This window comes from Diceros bicornis, chromosome 8 (assembly GCF_020826845.1).
Source record: "Diceros bicornis minor isolate mBicDic1 chromosome 8, mDicBic1.mat.cur, whole genome shotgun sequence".
Lineage (NCBI taxonomy): Eukaryota > Metazoa > Chordata > Mammalia > Perissodactyla > Rhinocerotidae > Diceros > Diceros bicornis.
In genome coordinates, this window is record NC_080747.1 from 50948789 (window position 1) to 50961338 (window position 12550).

General features: G+C 35.5%; 1 long non-coding RNA gene across 2 annotated transcripts; it reads right to left on the bottom strand.

The window, feature by feature from the left end:
- Positions 1–9354: 9354 nt before the first annotated feature.
- Positions 9355–12186, bottom strand: LOC131409319 (uncharacterized). Of its 2 annotated transcripts, XR_009220902.1 has the most exons (3): positions 12083–12186; positions 11292–11419; positions 9355–9619 (listed from the first exon to the last, which is right to left on the bottom strand). It is a non-coding gene; the product is annotated as an uncharacterized LOC131409319 (long non-coding RNA). The 2 variants fall into 2 exon arrangements; XR_009220901.1 differs by lacking the exon at positions 9355–9619 and having other exon boundaries at positions 11145–11419.
- Positions 12187–12550: the final 364 nt, after the last annotated feature.

Consider the following 12550-nt stretch of genomic DNA (forward strand, 5'->3'; position numbering starts at 1 on the left):
GTCTTTCTATTTTCCTTTTTTTAATAGAAAAATAATATTCAGATTTCTCTACTAACAATTCATGAACCATGAGGATTTCAATGATGTGTTAGAACACAAAGAAATAGGAATATGGTAAATAGGTCTTGAGAAAGAAATGCTTTATCACTTCATTTGTGGAATATGTATTAAATATATTTAAATGTTTATAATTTTTAGACCACAATATATATATACTTTTGCAATTGCAATTCTAGTGAAGAACTTTTCATTCAGTATTAAAGAGAAAAATCAAAATAGGATCCTTGATTTTCCCACGGCTAATAACTTCATTATAATTTTATTTTGGGGTTCTTTAATTATTATTAATAATAATAATAACATACCATGGATTTGTCTAGCTGAACAGCTTTTCAAAACAAATTACTTACATTGACCTTTAGAAATAGCTTCAAAAGCAACCGTGGAGATCATTAGGTTCAACCACTTCATTTTCCAGATGAGAAAAATGAAAATCTGGAAAATACAATGTCCTGTGCCCTCTGGTAACCAAGTCCTAAACTGGCCTTGGACATAACTCCTTGGACTCCAAATTTTGTTATTTTCACTGCAACAGTAACACCGATATTGTAAACAAATTTGTGACTCTTTTTGTTACTACAGAAATGTTCATTTGATGACTCAGCAAAACCCTAATTCTCCCATCTTCCCTCCCCATTTTAGAGATGAACAAATTGAGGTTTACAGAAAAGAAGCTAACAATTCAAGGACTATACAGCAATAAAATAGAAATAAAAGCGCATAAGGATTGCCTTCATTTTCTAGAATACTTTTCATGGACAAAATGGTTTTAATTATAGATGAGCAAATTCAAAAGAATGCAAGAGTTAAATGATGCACTTTTTTTTTTGGCACCTGCTAACAGGTGCTAAAATCCGTTTGAATTCTCTGAATGGAGGTTTCTGTAGCCGAAGTCTCATTACCATGAAACCCAAGATCAAAAAGACTATGAAATATTGAGGCTGATTTAGTTTTCAAATGCAAAGCAGCAGCTGGATGAAAGCACAAGGCCACTGGAAAAACCTGGAGAGAAACCGCGACATCTGTAGTCATCGGGTATGCTCCCAGACAATGGACAAGCTGATTGGAGGTACGGAAACGGGAGAATTCATTATGTTCTTCTTCTGAGAAGTTTCATCTCAGGAAACCGATGTGTGGCAAGCTGCAGCAGGTCATTCTTGTACTTAGCAAAGAAAAAAGAGGTGATTGATACTGGGAGGACACAGGTAGAAAGAAAATGTTTTTACTAAGATTATGTTTTCTTTCAATAACACCCTTTATAAAAGTTTTTAGTCCAAGAAAAGTTTTTCTACAACACATATGTATCTGTATATATAAATATATGCATGTTTATATATATGAATGTATATGCATATATGTACATAAATATGAGTGTGTGTGTATTTATTTATAGGAAAGAAGAAAGGAAAGAAGGAAGGAAGGAAGGAAACAGACAAAGCCAGTCATTCGTATATTACCCTGATAATCTCACTAATCTTATTTTTTATTTAATATGTATTTTACTTTAAAGGTAAACGAAAATTCAAAAGAAGGCCTAATTTACACATTCATAAACATGTGTAAAGTTATGGGAAGCAGCAAAGAGAACTCTGTATGAGCTGACTCTGAAAACGTAAAACACCAGGTAATTCAAACAAAGAATGCTTTAAAAAAATTGAGATTGATATACTCTCAATTTTGATACAAGTCCAATATAAGAAAAAAACTATTAAAGGATAATTTCATTGTGTGGCAAAAGAGTTGTTAAATACATTCTCTGTTATGCCACCTGACGTTCCTTATCTAATTATAATTATTGAATTTATTGCTAAGAGGATTCTTTTTCTCTCAAAGCAGGAATAATCCTATCAAGCTATGGAACGTCTTAGGGAACAAACTACACGTAGTTACCCAAAAAAGAAAAAAAATCAAAGCTGCTCCAGGTAATGGCAGGCTTCAGTGTTGTTGTTTTTGTTTTCTCTGGTTTTGGTCTTCTCATTTAAAATGAGAGGACTAAAGCGCGATCAGTGTTAACTCTAAAGTAGTATAAATTCAGTATATGAGAAATATTATGCTGGATTATAGAGCAAGGAGGAAGAAGAATGGCCTTAGAGAACAGCTAACATTTTAACAGGTATATATGAAAATAGGATAAGTATTAATTATTATGACTAGTATTGATTAAAAATATGGAAACTATGGGGCCAGCCCAGTGGCACAAGCAGTTAAGTGTGCGTGCTCCACGGCGGCGGCCCGGGTTGGACGGTTCGGATCCCGGGCGCGCACTGACGCACCGCTTGGCAAGCCATGCTGTGATGGTGTCCAATGTAAAGTGAAGGAAGATGGGCACGGATGTTAGCCCAGGGCCAGTCTTCCTCAGCAAAAAAAAAGAGGAAGATTGGCAGATATTAGCACAGGGCTGATCTTCCTCACATAAAAAAATATATATGGAAACTAAATTTTATAGGCATAAGATTGCTTTTTCTTCTTTTGCTATTGTCTTCATGCCCTAATATTACTTAGTACAGATCTTCCTTGACTTATGATGGGGTTACATCCTGATAAACCCATCATAACATTGTAAAATCTCGTAAGTGCATTTAAGGCACCTAACCTACCAAACATCATAGCTTAGCCTAGCCTACCTTAAACATGCTCAGGACACTTACATTAGCCTACTGTTGGGCAAAATCATCTAACACAGAGCCTATTTTATAATAAACTGTTGAATATCTTATGTAATTTATTGAATACTGTACTGAAAGTGAACAACAGAATGGTTGTGTGGGTACAGAATGGTTGTCAGTGTATCGGTTGTTCACCCTCGTGATCACATGGCTGACTGGGAGCTTCAGCTCACTGCCACTGCCCAGCATCACAAGAGAGTATCATACCACACATCACTAGCCTGGAAAATGTTGAAATTCAAAATTTGAAATATGGTTTCTACTGAATGTGTATCCCTTTTGCACCTACATTGTAAAGTCAAAAAATCATAAGTCAAGTTGTTGTTTAAGTCAGAGACTGTCTCTAATTGCTTTGTTTTATTTCTTACAAAATAAATTTTTAAACATAAAATAGTATATGCTCTTTGCGGAAAACAGAAAAATGCCAGAAAATGCAGATTTTTTTGTACTACTAATTACTCTAACCAGCTAGAGATTATCACTGTTAAAATGTATTGCATATCTCTCCAGCTATTATTTCCATTTTTTCCTCCTTTAAGTGATGATTCCAAGTCCACATACCAAGTAATCTGCTTTCCTCTGTTTCCCCACATGTAAAATATAGTTAAAAAATTACCTTCATCACAAACTTGTAAAGATAAAATGTAAAAACCTTTAGAGCAGTGACTGGCCTTAACTATCATGCTCTGATCAAACAATGAATATTTCTATCAAACTGATTATGTCTCAGCTATTTTTCTAAGCCAGGACTATCCAATAGAAATACAATATGAAAACATCTACATTAAAAAAGAAGAAAAATCTCAAATAGACGACCAGACAAAGAGGAAAAAAATAAGCCCAAAGATACCAGATGGAAGGGAATAATAAAGATTAGAGCAGAAATAAATGAAATAAAGAATAGAAAAACAATAGAAAAAATCAGTGAAACTAAAAGTTGGTTTTTTGAAAAGATAAATAAAAATGACAAACCCTTAGGTAGACTAAGGAAGGAAAAAAGAGAGAAGACTCAAACAAAATAAGAAATAAGTGAGAAAATGTTACAAATGAAGCCATAGAAATTAAAAAAGATCAAAGGTAATATTATGGACAATTGTATGCTGATAAATTGGACAACCTAGAAGAAATGAATAAATTCCTAGAAACATATAACCTTCCAAGACTGAATCATGAAGAAACAGAAATTCTGAATAGATCAATAGCAAATAAGGTGATGGAATAAGAAATCAAAAACTTCCCAAAACAAGGAAAAATCCAGGATCAGGTGGCTCCACAAGTGAATTCTACCAAACATTTAAAGAAGAATTTATACCACTACTTAAACTTTTCCAACAATAGAAGAGGAGGGAACGCTTCCAAACTCTTTTTATGAGGCCACCATCACCCTGATACCAAAGCCAGACAAAAATACCTCCAGAAAAACAAACTGCAGGCCAATATCCCTGCTGAATATAGGTGGGAAAATCCTCAATGAAATATTAACAAAACAAATTCAACAGCACATTAAAAGGATCATACACCATGACCAAGTGGAATTTACTTCTGGGATGCAGGGATGGTTCAACATATACAAATCAATCAATGTGATATACCACATTAACATAATGAAAGGATAAAACTCAGATGATTGTCTCTAAAGATGCAGAAAAAATGTCTGACAATATTCAACACCCTTTCATGATACAAACTCTCAACAAATTAGGTATAGAAGGAACTTACCTCTATACAGTAGAGACCATATATATAAAGCCCACACTTAACATAATACTTAAGGAGGAAAAACTAAAAACTTTTCATCTAAGATCTGGAACAAGTCAAAGATGCCCATTTCATGCACTTAACATGTCCTAGAAGTTCTGGCCAGAGCAATTAGGTAAGAAAAAGAAATAAAAGCTGTCCAAATTGGAAACAAAGAAGTAAAATTACCTGTTTACAGACGACATGACTTTAGACATAGAAATCCCTAAAGATTCTACAGAAAAAAACTGTTAAAACTACAAAATGAATTCAGTAAAATTGTAGGATACAAAAACAACATACAAAAATCAGTTGTAGATTACTCTCTTCAATAAATGGTATTGAGAAAACTGGATATACACATGCAGAAGGATGAAATTGGACCATTATCTTACACCATACACAAAAATCAACTCGAAATGAATTAAATGCTTAAACATAAGACCTGAAACCATAAAACTCCTAAAAGAAAGCATAGAGGAATAACTTCTTGACATTGATCTTTCCAACAACTTCTTAGATATGACACCAAAAACATAGTCAACAAAGCAAAAATAGACAAGTGGGACTACATCAAACTAAAACTCTTCTGAATAGCAAAGGAAACGATCAAGACAATGAAAAGGCAATCTATGAAATGTGAGAAAATGTTTGCAAACCATATCTGATGAAAAGTTAATATCCACAATATATAAGGAACTCCTACTGCTCAATAGCAAAGAAACAAATAACCTAATTACAAAAAATGGACAAAGGAACTGAATGGACACTTCTCCAAAGACATACAATGGCCAACAGGTATATGAAAACTTGTCCAACATCACTAATCATCAGGGAAATGCAATTCAAAACCACAATGAGCTATATCACCTTACATGAGTTAGGATGGCTATTATCAAAAACATAAAAGAACAAGCATTGACAAGGATGTGGAGAAAAGGAAACCATTGTACACTGTTAGTAGGAATGTAAATTGGTGCAGCCACTGGGGAAAAGAGTATGGAGGTTCTTCTGAAAGTTAGAAATACCATATGATCCAGCAATCCCACTTCTGGGTATATATCCATAGGAAGTTAATTAAACCAGAACCTCAAAGAGATATCTGCACTCCCGTGTTCATTGCAACATTATTCACAATAGCCAAGAGATGGAAGCAACTTAAATGTCTATCTTCAGATGAATGGATAAAAAAAAAATGTGGTATATACATTCAGTGGAATATTATTCAGTCTCTAAAAAGAAGGAAATTTTACCATTTGTGACAATATGAGTGATCCTGGAAGATGTTATGCCAAGTGAAATAAGCCAGACACAGGAGGACAAATATTACTTGATACCACTTCTTGAGGAATCTAAAACGGTCAAACTCACAGAAGCAGAGAATAGAATGATGGTTGCCAGGGACTGGGGGGAAGGGGAAATGGGGAGGTATTAGTCAAAGGGTACAAAATTTCAGTTACAAAAGATGAATAAGTCCTACAAATTTACTGTACAGCATAGTACCTATAGTTAACAATACTGTATTGTATACTTAAAAATTTGCTGAAAGAATAGATCTTATCACACATGAAGCAATACTAATAGATAAAGAGGGTGGGAGGAAACTTTTGGAGGTGATAGATACGTTTATAGCATAGATTTTGGTGATAGTTTCATGGATGTATACTTATCTTCAAGCTCATCAAGTTGTACACATTAAATTTGTACAGTTTTTTTGTATATCATACCTCAATAAAGTGATTTTAAAAAAAAGAAATATTATGCGAGCCACAATTATGAGCCATCTATATAATTTTAGCTTTTTTATTAGCTACATTAAAAAAGTAAAAAGACATGGGGGCCAGCCCGGTGGTGCAGTGGTTAAGTGCGCATGCTTCGCTGTGGCAACCCAGGGTTTGCAGGTTCGGATCCTTGGCGAGCACTAATGCATTGCTTGCTAAGCCATGCTGTGGTGGCATCCCGTATAAAGTAGAGGAGATGGGCACAGATGTTAGCCCAAGGCCAGTCTTCCTCAAGAAAAAAGGGAGGATTGGCATCAGATGTTAGCTTAGGACTAGTCCTTCTCATAAAAGAAAAAAAAAAAACAAGTAAAATGGAACAGGTAAAAATAAATGAAGTAATATATTTTATTTAAACAAATATATCCATAATATTATCACTTTAACATCTGATCAATATAAAAATTATTAACATATTAGACATGCTTTTATATCAAGCATTCAGAATCTGGTATATATTTTACACTAACAACATAATCTAATAGAGAGTAGCCACATTTTTCTGTGCTCAGTAGCCTCATGTGGTAATGGTTATAGTTTTAGGTAGCACAGTTCGAGCCACTAATGTTAAAGCACAAAATGAAATAGACATAGTCTCTATTTTCAAAGAGGATGACACAGAAAATAAACAAATACACATGAAGAAACCAAAATAGGATAACACGGTGGACAGTAGGCAGAAGAGTGGAGACAACTATTTCTTTAGCTTAGACAAGGAATCTCCGAGAGGTGACCAGCGCTTTCACGGGGAATTGAATAATGAAAAAGTGACTATAAAAAAAAATTAGGGAGGAAAAGACCCAATCAAATACAAATTTAGTGCAATGTTCCTGAGGCCAAAAAAAAAAAGCCATTTAGTACTTTGAAAAACAAGCGGAAAAAGAAAGGTCAGCGTGGCTGAAAGGAGCTGGATGAAATGGAAAGTGGATGAGGGGAGGCAAAATACTCAAGTTCAGTTCAATAGGGCCTTAGCACTCGAGGTTAAGATGTGTGGATTTTATTCTGTTTGCCGTGAGAGTCACCAGAAGAACGTAGGCAGGGGCATGACAGGATCTGCTCTGTGATTTGGGAAAGAAACACTGGCTGTCAAATAATGAATGGGCTACAGTGTGGGGAGTGGGAAAGTAGAAGTGGAGGCCTTAAACAACAGAAATTTATTTTCTCACAATTCTGGAGGCTAGAGGTCTAACGTCAAGGTGTTGGCAGGTTGATTTCTTCTGAGGGCCACTTTACTTGGCTTGCAGATGGCCATATTTTTCTGGTGTCTTCACATGGTCTTCCCTCTATGTCTATGCCCTAATGTCCACTTCTTATGTAAAGAAGACATAATCTAGTATGTCCAGTCATACTAGATTAGAGACCACCTGTATGACTTCATTTTATTCAATTTCTTCTCTAAAGGCCCTATCTCAAAATGCAGTCATATTTTCAGGTACGGGAGGCTAGGGCTTCAACATATGAATTTGGGGGGAGACACAATTCAACCCATAACAAGTATCAATAAATATTTCAAAGGTGTTCTGTGGATCACAATTTGGCAAATATGGGTATTCTGGTAAGAAGAGATGTGACCCTCCCTTTCTAGTCATGTTGACTCATTAACCATTTCCCAAATACACTTTCTGTGTAGTCACATATACACCTTCTCATTCCTATCAACTTACCAAAATTCTGCCTTTCTTTCAAGGCCTGACTCATGTTATGCCTCCTCTTCTTAGCAAGATTTGTGTTGAGACCTAAAATGTAATAGAAAGAATTTATCAAAATCCCTGGCACATTGCTTCTTCCCTCACTTCTCTTCTCTTTTCTCTCTCTTCTTTTTCTCTTCCTATTCTTCTCTCTTCTCTTTCACTTCCCTGCCTCTCTTCCTTCCTCTTTCATTTCTACTTTCACATTCTACTTCACTAACATTTTCTGTTCCTGGGTTCATAGACATTACTCAGCAATTATAAAATAGTTTGCCTAAAAAAATTTAAAATAATATAATTACTACATGTGACCCAACTTTTTCTACCCAGCAAATGGTGAGGGAATAGTTTTGGATTTCTGATTTTAAGGATGCAGGTTTGACATAAATGTTAAGGAGAGTTCTCACTTGTTTGTTTTACATAATGAGAAGGAGAAGGAACGGGATATATATAGGAACAGATATATATATCTTCCTGATTCAGAGCATGGGGCTGCAAGTCAGCTGAGAATAATTTGTTATCAACTCAACTACTAAATTCTTGACAGTTGACACACAGGTGAAATGTAAGAACAGTTATAGAGGTAATTAAAGCTAATGAGGACTTATTTTTTTAAGTGATGTTTGAAGTGGGAGTTAACCATATCAGGTAATGGAACCAACTGATATATTAATGGGCTGAATGAATCATTCATTTGTTCTTTCAAAGATATTTAATGAGAGAATTCTATGAGCTAGAAACTGGAGATACAGCAGGGGACAAAAAGAGAATTTAACCCTCACAGACTTTATATTTGATTGGGGCTTGCTGATAAATTAATGAATAAGAACATTGAAATTAAAGGTAACATTGTTATGAAAGAAATAAGCAAGTTGGTTACATTAAAGGTTATTTGGTGAGAGATATTCTAGACAGATTAGTCAGAAACTGTTCTCTAAGCAGATGAAGTTTGTTTGATTTCAAGGATCAAAAGAGTGTGCTTCTGGGTCGGCCCCGTGGCTTAGTGGTTAAGTCCGCATACTCTGCTTTGGCGGCCTGGGGTTCGCAGGTTTGGATCCCGGGCGCAGACCGACACACTGCTTGTCAAGTGGTGGTGTCCCATATAAAGTAGAGGAAGATGGACATGGATGTTAGCCCAGGGCCGGTCTTCCTTAGCAAAAAGAGGAGGATTGGCAATGGATGTTAGCTCAGGGCTAATCTTCCTCACACACATACAGAAAAAGAGTGTGCTTCCTAAAGATTCTGAAGAAGACAACCAATTGAACAATTATGTAGACAGTATGTCTATATGATTATGAATCAGGTAGGTATTTTCTATGTGAAGAAAGAAAGTTGTCTCTATTAAACATGGCCACAGCATGCAGTGCAAGAAAAAAGCCACAAAATCTCAGCAGCATACAGTAATAAGCTTTTACTTAACTCAGACATCTGTGACAGGTGGGAGTCTGTGGAACTCGGCTGGACTTGGTTAGAAGAGGTAGGCCCCGCTCCACGTGTCTTTCATCCTCCTGGGACTAGCAGGCTAGGCAAGGCACGTTCTTAGGATGATCATGACAGAGGAGCAAGTGAGTAAACAAACACTCACAAGCACATGACAGGCTTATGCCCAATCACGTGTGATGACATCCAGTTGTCCAAAGTCACTCACTTTGTTGAGCTCGATGTCCAAGACTGAGTAAGTACATTCCTCCTAGGGAGGTGAGAGAATGAAGTGAATATTTCTGAACAATAATCTGATCTACCACATAGGTGAGAATGAGGGGACACTGTGGCTATTTCTGAAGAATAATCTAACCTACCACATAAATGAGAATAAAGATAGAATTTTAGGGCATCCTTTAGCATTCAAAGGCAGTCCATAGGTACCTTTCACCCTACCTTTCTATTTTTACTGTTATTTTACTATACAAGGTGAATGTATGCAGGCATTGTCCTCACGAGAAGCAGGGACACCACATGAAGCCATGGGCACCATTTTGGCTACAGTTTGGGTACATAGGACTATCCCTTGTTCACAGCCCTGAACAGATTGTAAGACCACAGTATTTTTCCACCATCAATGTAAGGATTGACTTCAGCTAAATTAGTCCTTCTAGCTTCAAAATTTCACATTTGTAACAAGATTTAAGTTAATATTGAGAATTTCCCTAACCACTTATCCTGGCTTAGTTATTATTCATTCTCCATTTAGTGATAAGAAACTAACACTTGATTGACAAATGTTCTTAAGTATCCCAGGATTTGCACAGAGAAATGGCTGACTTTACGTGATATTTTCATATTACCTAAAATTTGTAATTTAATTTGTAACATTGTACACAGTTAAACCTGGAATAAATACTTGCTAATATTGATTATTTTTTATAGTTTTAAGGTGCTAGTATGAGGCATAAATTGTAACGTTCCATGCAAAATAAATTTTTGGCTTTAAAATTGAGTTAATTAACGATGTATGTTAGTGAAGATGATGTAGAACAACTTCAAATATTAAATGGTTAGTGTCGTTTTTCAAGGCTACATATGTCAGTGGAGGCGTTTGTAATTCAATGTTGTTCAATATCCAGGACTCAGGTTCAATATCTTCAAACCAAGGCTACATTACTAGATTAGTAGAATTTATAAAAATATTGTTAAGGTAATTTTTGGCTCTCAACTCTATATTCCAAGTCCCATTGCAGGGATCTAGAACGGAAAACGATAGTTGTAGTACCAATTCAAGCCACAAGAGGATAGTCTTTCCCCGGCAAAATTTTAATGGTTTTGTTTTCCTTCTATCAGCATTACACTATTAAAATCCAAATTTTAGAAACTGTGTCGATTGAAGGTATAATTTATGACCTACAACTTTTATAACCACAAGTATTTAAAGCTGTTTTGCTAAGAGATAATATAGATTAAAAGGAAATAAGTAGGGATCAACCATGATACATTAGTAATTGTAACATGCTCTTTTAGTAGTAAGGATCTCTTGTCTAAATAAGTAATATTTTTCCAAGTATAACCATTTTGCAACTAATAGTATATTTGTGGAATTTGTGAAGAAAAAGCAGAGAATCTCAATTCACACATGGGTTCTATTAGTTTGGGTAAATTATCCTCTTGTCTTTTTAGAATAAACCTACAAATTTTCTTTTATTTTTGTGCTAATTTACAACATGATTTGTTTTTCTTTTTTATTCTAATCAAGTGCTTGATTGAAAATATTTGCCAAGATCTGTACCAAGGGAAAATTTTTATTCCTCTGTTGTCTTTAAATTTGGGCAGTCCAGTGTATGAAAGCTCTATTGCAATATATAACAGGAGACATGAACTCTCATCCCAGATCTATTACTAATTAACCAAGCAGTATAATTTATGGAAACCAATGCATTCTCGTTGATTCCCTTAGTTGCTTCATCCGTCAAACGAAGAACTTGAATATCTATGTTTGGAATGTTTCCTTGACTTTTTTTTCCATTTTTTGCTCTAACATTGATATGTCCTTTTTACACTGTGAAGAAAATCGTAAAGAGCGAGAGTTAATTCATGCTGGACCTGATTCAGCTCTATTCTAGCATTGCTTTGATAAGGATATTGTTTCTCTGTGGAGCAGATTTAAATGCCAACTGATTTCAAACCAACAGTGTTTAAAAGCCCCTTGGTTTATCTTATTTTTTCAGTTCTCCTTAAACTTCTCACTCAAATCATAAAAGGACGTAGGAATCAGGACTTTAAATAAAAGTAAAAGGAGAGCTTAATAACTGCTTTCTTTTTGGCTGAAAAACCCATTCCAAGAATCGTACGCAGTAAGAAGAGTGGAGGAATTAATATTATAACCTACAATGCCAGCCCCCAGACCTACTCAAATTCTAGTGAGCACACTAAGCAATGACTTTCTCTTTATGAAAAAGTTGGGTAAGGGGACTGCATGTGGGGACTCTTTGGTTGTGACATCCAACACACCGTATTTGCTGAGGAGCAAGACAACAGGCTCAGGGGCTGTCCTCTCCTTCAGCAAGTGTGATATAAACAAAAAACGATGAGAAAAATGACCTTTCCAGCTCTAGGGACACGATTCTTCAGTCAGGGATGTGCAAATAGCTGGGCTTCTTGACTGGAGCTTCAAAACAGTATCTCAAACTCAATTCTAATTAGCAATAAAAGAGCTATTTACCTGGAAATTATGTCGTTACACAGGTGTGTTGCTGCTGGAAAAACCATTCCACCACTCAGCTCAACAAAGTGCATATGTTCATCTTGTTTGACTTGGTTTATGATTATATGCAGTTGTGCTGCCAAATAAATTGTTTTCAAAATGTTAACTACCTTATCCAGAAGAACGGCTTGCTATCTTTTTTGTATATGGGTTTGCTTCATTCATTAGGTAATTTCTGTCCTCTAAATTTTCCCAAAGACAAAACCAAACAGAATCTCAATTCCTTACTCTCTGTGAAGATAGAGAATGGTGAATCTAAGCACAAAAATGGGGCAGAGGGACTCCCCTTTACAAGATAGATATTTAGCTTCTCTGTTCCCCCCATGCTTCTACTGCTTAAGGCTAAGGAGGTAGAGAAAAGAAAGTGAACAGAAGGAATATAGGAAAGTGCTATACCAGACAGGTGGCTAAAGCAATTCTAAGATA